This window comes from Hyla sarda, chromosome 1 (genome assembly GCF_029499605.1).
Source record: "Hyla sarda isolate aHylSar1 chromosome 1, aHylSar1.hap1, whole genome shotgun sequence".
In the NCBI taxonomy this organism is placed as follows: Eukaryota; Metazoa; Chordata; class Amphibia; order Anura; family Hylidae; genus Hyla; species Hyla sarda.
The window spans coordinates 612,897,663-612,905,490 of NC_079189.1; positions in this window are offsets into that span (position 1 = coordinate 612,897,663).

A 7,828-nucleotide genomic window follows, 5' to 3' on the forward strand; every position below is an offset into this window, starting at 1 on the left:
ACAGTAGAGCTGTATATGTGTAATGTACATGTAGCTGAGCTGTATGTGTACACAGTAGAGCTGTATATGTGTAATGTACATGTAGCTGAGCTGTATGTGTACACAGTAGAGCTGTATATGTGTAATGTACATGTAGCTGAGCTGTATGTGTACACAGTAGAGCTGTATATGTGTAATGTGCATGTAGCTGAGCTGTATGTGTACACAGTAGAGTTGTATATATGTAATGTACATGTAGCTGAGCTGTATGTGTACACAGTAGAGCTGTATATGTGTCATGTACATGTAGCTGAGCTGTATGTGTACACAGTAGAGCTGTATATGTGTAATGTGCATGTAGCTGAGCTGTGCTGAGGGGAATTGTCTCAGGTATGCTTCAATGGGTGAGGTGGCTGATGTGTGGGAGGGAGAAAAGTGACCTCACACTTACAAACAAGGGATACTGGGACTTGTAGTTGGAGGGAGGAAACTCCAACAGGAAATAGTCATTTCACAAAATGATAGCATCAGCATTATAGTAATCTCACAATAAAGCCATTTAGCACCAAAACAAGTACAGATCCTTCCTAGCCATGTCCATTACTGTCTGTCAGGTTAATACTAAAGTCACCTCCTTGTGGATAGTAAAACTACAACAGTAAGGTTCAGAAAGAAAGGCGACACTGACCATGCAGGAAACGTCTTTATTCACACATTGGTTTCATCAGGCGGGGGAGCGGGATGGAGGAGGGGTGAGCGGGATGGAGGAGGGGTGAGCGGTATGGAGGAGGGGTTGCCGGGATGGAGAAGGGGTTGCCGGGACAAGTTGTTTCGTGAGCCCTGCGCACTTCCTCTAGCCGGATATGACTTCTGTGGACGCTGCGACTCTATTCATAGAGGCGGTGTGCACAGTCGCTAGGCAACCTGATGCAATACAAGGTCATGTGACAGTAGAGGGAAGTCATGTGAACAATAAGAAGCTACCAATAAGAAGATATATGCAGGTAAAACACCAACGAACATGCAATTTAACCCCTTAAGGACACATGACGTACTGGAACGTCATGTGTCCACTCCCGATCTATAACGCGGGGCCACGGCGTGGCCCCGCGTCATAGCGGTTCGGGCCCGGCCTCTAACAACGGCCGGGACCCGTGGCTAATAGCGCGCGGCATTGATCGCTGTGCCGCGCGCTATTAACCCTTTAGACGCGGCGTTCAAAGTTGAACGCCGCGTCTAAAGTGAAACCGAAAGCATCCCGGCTAGCTCAGTGGGCTGTTCGGGATAGCCGCGGTGAAATCGCGGCATCCCGAACAGCTGACAGGACAGCGGGAGGGCCCCTACCTGCCTCCTCGCTGTCCGATCGCCGAATGACAGCTCAGTGCCTGAGATCCAGACATGAGCAGTCATGCGGCAGAATCATCGATCACTGGTTTCTTATGAGAAACCAGTGATCAATGTAAAAAATCAGTGTGTGCAGTGTTATAGTCCCCTATGGGATAACAATGATCAGTATAAGAGATCAGTGTGTGCAGTGTTATAGGTCCATATGGGACCTATAACACTGCAAAAAAAAAGTGCAAAAAAAAAAGTGAATAAACATCATTTAACCCCTTCCCTATTAAAAGTTTGAAACACCCCCCTTTTCCCATAAAAGAAAAAACACAGTGTAAATAAAAATAAACATAAATGGTATCGCCGCGTGCGGAAATGTCCGAATTATAAAAATATATCGTTAATTAAACCGCACGGTCAATGGCGTGCGCGCAAAAAAAATTCCAAAGTCCAAAATAGTGCATTTTTGGTCACTTTTTATATCATGAAAAAATGAATAAAAAGCGATCAATAAGTCCTATCAATGCAAAAATGGTACCGTTAAAAACTTCAGATCACGGCGCAAAAAATGAGCCCTCATACCACCCCATACACGGAAAAATAAAAAAGTTATAGGGGTCAGAAGATGACAATTTTAAACATATAAATTTTTCTGCATGAAGTTATGATTTTTTCCAGAAGTGCGACAAATTCAAACCTGTATAAGTAGGGGATCATTTTAATCATATGGACCTACAGAATAAAGGTAAGGTGTCATTTTTACCGAAAAATGTACTACGTAGAAACGGAAGCCCCCAAAAGTTACAAAATGGCGTTTTTTTTTTTCAATTTTGTCTCACAATGATTTTTTTTCCCGTTTCACCGTAGATTTTTGGGCAAAATGACTGACGTCATTACAAAGTAGAATTGGTGGTGCAAAAAATAAGCCATCATATGGATTTTTAGGTGCAAAATTGAAAGAGTTATGATTTTTTAAAGGCAAGGAGCAAAAAACGAAAATGCAAAAACGGAAAAAACCCCGGTCCTTAAGGGGTTAAAGAAAAGAACTATACTCGTTTTGGTCATTAAGTCCGATGTTGACCGTTGAATTGAGACATGCAATCCATCGGGCTACCTTTTGGAGGAGAACCCTATGGCAGTCACCTCCATTAGAGAGGGGAGGAACTTTTTCGAGCCCTAAAAATTTCAGATCAGTGGATAAACCACCATGTTTTTCTACCATGTGGGCAATAAATCTGGGAGCCCCAGTAGGGCTGGGCGGTATTCCGGTTCATACCAAATACCGAAATTTTTGTGCTGCACGATATGAATTTTAACCCATACCGCAATACCGGTTTGGCCCCTCCCCCTCGGGAATTAATGAATTATCAGCCCACCGCTGCGCTGTCCGCACATCGGGGAACTAATCATATGTGACCCGCGAGCTCGGTTCTGCCCCCCCCCCCCCAATTAATTATCAGCCCAGCGCTGCTGCTCACATATGTCACCCGCAAGCGCTGCTCTCCTTGTCCTCCTGTTTGTTGTGGCCGCCGGCGCTGACTCTCTATACCAGTGATCTTCAACCTCCAGATGTTGCCGTTGGCTGTCCAGGCATGCTGGGAGTTGTAGTTTTGCAACATCTGGAGGTCCGCAGATTGCAAACCACTGCTCTATACTGTATCCCTATGCCCGGGCTGCAAAAGGTAAACAAAATAAACTTTAACTCCCCTTCCCTGTCGGTCCAGGTCAGCTTCCCAGGGAATGGAACGTCGGACAGCCGTCAGCCTATCACCGGCCCTAGCGATGTCCTGCCTAGGCCGGTGATAGGCTGAGTGCACTGTCATGTAAGAAGCCGGCCATCACTGCGGCCGGTGATAGGCTGACGGCTGTCCGACATTCACGTCCCCAGCTTAAGGTTGACGTCGGAACATGCGTTAGTATAGAGAGTGTCAGCACCGGCGGCCGCGACAAACAGGAGGACCAGGAGGCAGCGCTTGCGGGTGACGTGAGTAGTACCTCGATGGGGACAGTGCTGGGCTGATAACTTTGGGGGAAGGGGATACCGTTATATACTGTGGAACCGCCAAAGGTTACAAAAATGCCGCAATTCACATATTTGGCCATACCGCCCAGCCCTAAGCACCAGTGCCGATTCGAATGGAGCGGACATGCTCCCAGAACCGGACCTGGAGCTGCCTGATAGTCTTGCCCACATGCAATCTCTTACAGGAACAGAGGAGGGCGTACACAACAAAGGTCGACCTGCAAGTAATGAGGTCCGAAACAATGTGAGTAACACATCCAAGATTAATGCTGTCACATCTGTACATGTGTGCACAATGGGGGCAAGATCGACAAGGTCGGTTACCTGTTGAGAGCCAATGAGTAGGCGATTTGGAATGATTTTTACTTCATTTTTTTAATCTGGTCACCGCTAGTTTTGTTTTTACAGAAAGTGATGAGGGGAGGATTTCTGACTACTTCTTGGAGGTCAGGATCAGCCTCCAGCATGAACTCCAGCAAAGCGTTAGCCACATTGGTTTAACAGCTTGGTTTATGTTGGAGTTGGCGAGGGAAAAAGTAAATCTCTTGGGGGGGCTCTTGCACTCTTTTTGGGTACAGGAGCTGAGTCCTGTTAAGGGACCTCACCCTGGTAAGGCTAGACTCAATAACTCTCAATGGATATTTTCTTGTTAAGAGGCGCTGTTTTAACTCCTGAGCTTGGATCTCAAAAATATGATCTTCACTATTATTCCGGCGTAGCCTGAGAAACTTGGAATATGGAATACTGTGTTGGGGGTGAGAGCTATGACAATGAAGCAAAGCAATCTTAGCAATAGGTTTGCGGAAACCCTCACTTCACCCCCAAACAGCTATAAAAAAACATGTTTTCCCTATTAGTATTATTGAGATATGTCACAAACTCAAAAAGCTCGGCTTCTGTGGAATCCCATATTACCAAAATGTCATCGACATAGCGAACGAACATCTTGATTTGGTTGCAGAAGGGATTGGAAGGAGAAAAGACGTACTTGCGTTCAAGGACGCCGAGAAACAAATTGGCATATGTACAGGAGACCGGCGTGCCCATGGCCGTTCCGGTCTCCTGCCTATACCAATTCTCGCCATCCTTGAACGCATTGTGGGTCAAAATAAAGAGAAGGAACTCGCAGACGAAGTTAATGAAATCGTCGCTTTTGTCAGTTTCGGCAAGAAATTCATGGACAGCCTGTACACCCGCATCATGTGGGATGCGGGTGTACAGGCTCTCAACGTCCACTGAAGCGAGCCGACCGCTCCATCTCCCGGCGTAAAATTCTCCATCTGGGGAGCCGCACCGTCTGTGCTTGCCCCTGTGCTGTTAACCAGTCTCTGTGGATCCAGGCCAACTGCCTGCGATCCAGGGTGGACTGGTACAGGGATCACTGACCCCTCTGTAACTGTAGAGCTGGCACTGGTGTCTGATGCTGGACAGAGTGTAGCAGAACTCAGCCCTAATGCCAGGGCTTCCACCCTGGTGTCCTGACCGGATACTGCTAGAGCGTTGCGGTCCGGTGTGCAATCCAAGGGAAGGGGAAGACAGAGACCAGCCGTCTCATCTGTGCTGGTTTCCCCTGCTGTACATGGCTCGTGACCGTAGAAATCCCCCTCAAACAAGGACAGGTATTCTTCCTCGAGGTACCATTCCTGATACGTCAGCCAAGATAGATCCGGTTCCAGGTCTGGCACCTCCGACTGGCAGCATCTCTCTCCGCTTGTCCTGGATGTCCCAGAGTCTGTATGCCTCGGTATGGCAAAAGTCGTACCGCTCCTCGAATGCATCCCACAATAGACCAGGCCAGCCGAAGTCTGTCCCTTCCGGAGAACAGGCTGTGTTTGGCTCCGACTGCTTGCAGCTTGCCCACCAGTACAGGGCACGATAATGAGCCTCGAGCTTCATTTCTTTCTGCACCAATCTGTGCAACTCAACCATTTCGCTGCCCGTGGGTTGCTCTCTGAGGTAGCAAAGCCGCAAGTGGACCTGTTCCCTGAAGCGCTGTTCTGGGGTGGGTGGGCTCGGCTTCTCACCGACTCCTCAAGAACAAGTTCCCAAATCTGCAATTAAGACTCTCTCTTGCATGTACATCTCTTCCATGGCATACTGCAGCTTCGCTATACGGAGTTGTGTCCGCTGTGTAAGGACCCTGTTCACACTCTCTCGTGGAGGATCTTTGAAGAGACCCAGGAACCATTGCACCTCTCTTCGGAAATCCTCCATCCTTACAGGCTCTTCCTCGCCAGGGTAAGTTGCTGAGACCGGGTTCAAGCCAGCAGCTGTATCTCCCCAAGCTGGGCTGGTTTCAGTGTCGATCCTGGAGAAGTCAGATCCCACCGTTGCCACCAATTGTGATCGACTGACTCCGCCAAAAGTGACTTCTCCTTCTGAATGACAAGCCCCAGCCTATCAAAGGCAATATCCCCAGGCAGAACTAGAGATTATTGCATCCTTGTACCCAAAGAACCAGGCAACACCAGTCTTCATGTATAAAATCAGACCTCTTTATTGTGGAACAAGTGTCTTCTTTTATAGGAAGGACATCACAGGGGGGAGGGTCAGTAAAGACAATACAGGTGACAGTGAGTCTGGGAGATAATCCAATAAAAATAGCTCTCCCTATACAGTGCCTTGAGTGCAAAAGGTGGAGGTATGCAGAAGTTGTACTGTGTGCAAAAAGGAGAAGCATGCGTAGAATTAATGCATTGTAAAAAAGGTGGACCGTGTGCAAAAAGTGTATTGTGTAAAGGTGGTGGACCGTGTGCAAAAAGTGTATTGTGTAAAGGAGGTGGACAGTGTGCAAAAAAGTGTATGAAAACAGTAAATAGAAGTATTTTAACTCCTGAGCTTTATGTCACTGGACAACATCAACTGAGGGGTACAAATAGTGATGTCCTAAAGTCCATACAAGTAGGTAGGGTGACTCTAGGATCCATCACACCATATCTACTAACTCCTGCTCTCGTCTAGATTGCAGGTCTTCCCTCCCTGCTGTGCTGCCTGGGAGACTGAGTTGGGCAAGCAGTTCTCTCCAAGTGGGTGCGCTGCTTTCACTTGACTCACAAAGCAGTCATCGCTACTAGGGCTCAGGAGACCAGCTTCAAGATACTTTCCAGATGGTCCCAGGTTCCGCCGAGTGCTACATCGTTGGTATTCATTGGTGCCTGATTCTTGCTGGAGATGTGGCTCTGCCGGGGGCACGATGACGTACGTTTTGTCGGGCTGCCCGGCTTTGTCCTCTTTTTGGGCCTTCCTCCTTTAGATTGTGCAGACTGTGACACTTGTACATATTCCTTGTGACCCTGGTGCTGTCTTACTGTTCATGTTTCCCATGGCCATTTCCAAGTACAAGCGCTCCTTGCTGCGTCACCTCCTCTTCTTATTCTTACTTACTTTACTTTTTCCTTTGTTTGTCTTTTTTTGGTGTCCTTGTCCTGTGTTGTCTGTTTCCAGCCCTTTTCAGCCATTGTCCATCAATGCATGCTGGTTTATAGCCTTTGGTAGCACTTCTTATGTGTTACCAGCCTATTTGCTAATATCTCCTGCTACATACTCATGCTCCCCTAGTTCAATGAATGTCTATATGCTTGACTTCGTTCCTGTGGTTTGAGCATAAAGTTTTTAAGTGACCGACCAAGTCTGTCTTGTTACTCTTTTGCATTGCCATAACATATGGAAAAAGGAAAAAACTGTAAAAAAAAAACGCAATGCACTATATCTATTTGTCAGTGGGTATGTAGTTTAAAGTGCTGCTTTATACAGCAGCTCTCAAATGACATCTTCTCTAATTTGCATTGTTGCCTTCTCTTCATCTGATCCAGGCCATCATCACGATTTCTTCCACACACAATTCTTCACCGTTAAACCTGCAAAACAAACCTATTAGGCTTCGCACTTTTTTTACATTGGTGTTCGAGGGGTGTAGAAGAGTGTACATAGGGGACAGAGGGTTGTAGAGGAGTGTACATGGATGAAAGAGGGGTGTAGAGGAGTGTACATGGGTAACAGAGGGGTATAGAAAAGTGTACATGGGTGACAGATGGGTGTAGCGGAGTGTACATGGGTGACAGATGGATGTACGTGGGTGACAGAGGGGTAGAGAGGAGTGTACATGGGTTTCAGGGGTGTAGAGGAGTGTACAGAGGGGTGTAGGAAGGTGTACAAGGGTGACAGATGGGTTTAGAAGAGTGAACATGGATGACAGGGGCATAGGGGGTGACAGAGGGGTGAATAGGGGGTGGACATGGGTGACAAGGATGTGGTCAGAGGGGTGGACAATGGAGGGTGAACATGGGTGACGGATGGACAGGGGTGACAGAGGATTGGATGGGGGGTGGACATAGATGACAGGAGGTTGGAAATAGGAGATGGGGTCAGAGGGGTGGACAAGGGGGTAAAAGAGGGACAGGAGTGACAGAGAGGGGTGGACTGGGGTGACAAAGGGACAGATGGGTGACAGGGTAGACGACGGGGGGGTAAACATGAGTGACAGGGATGGAC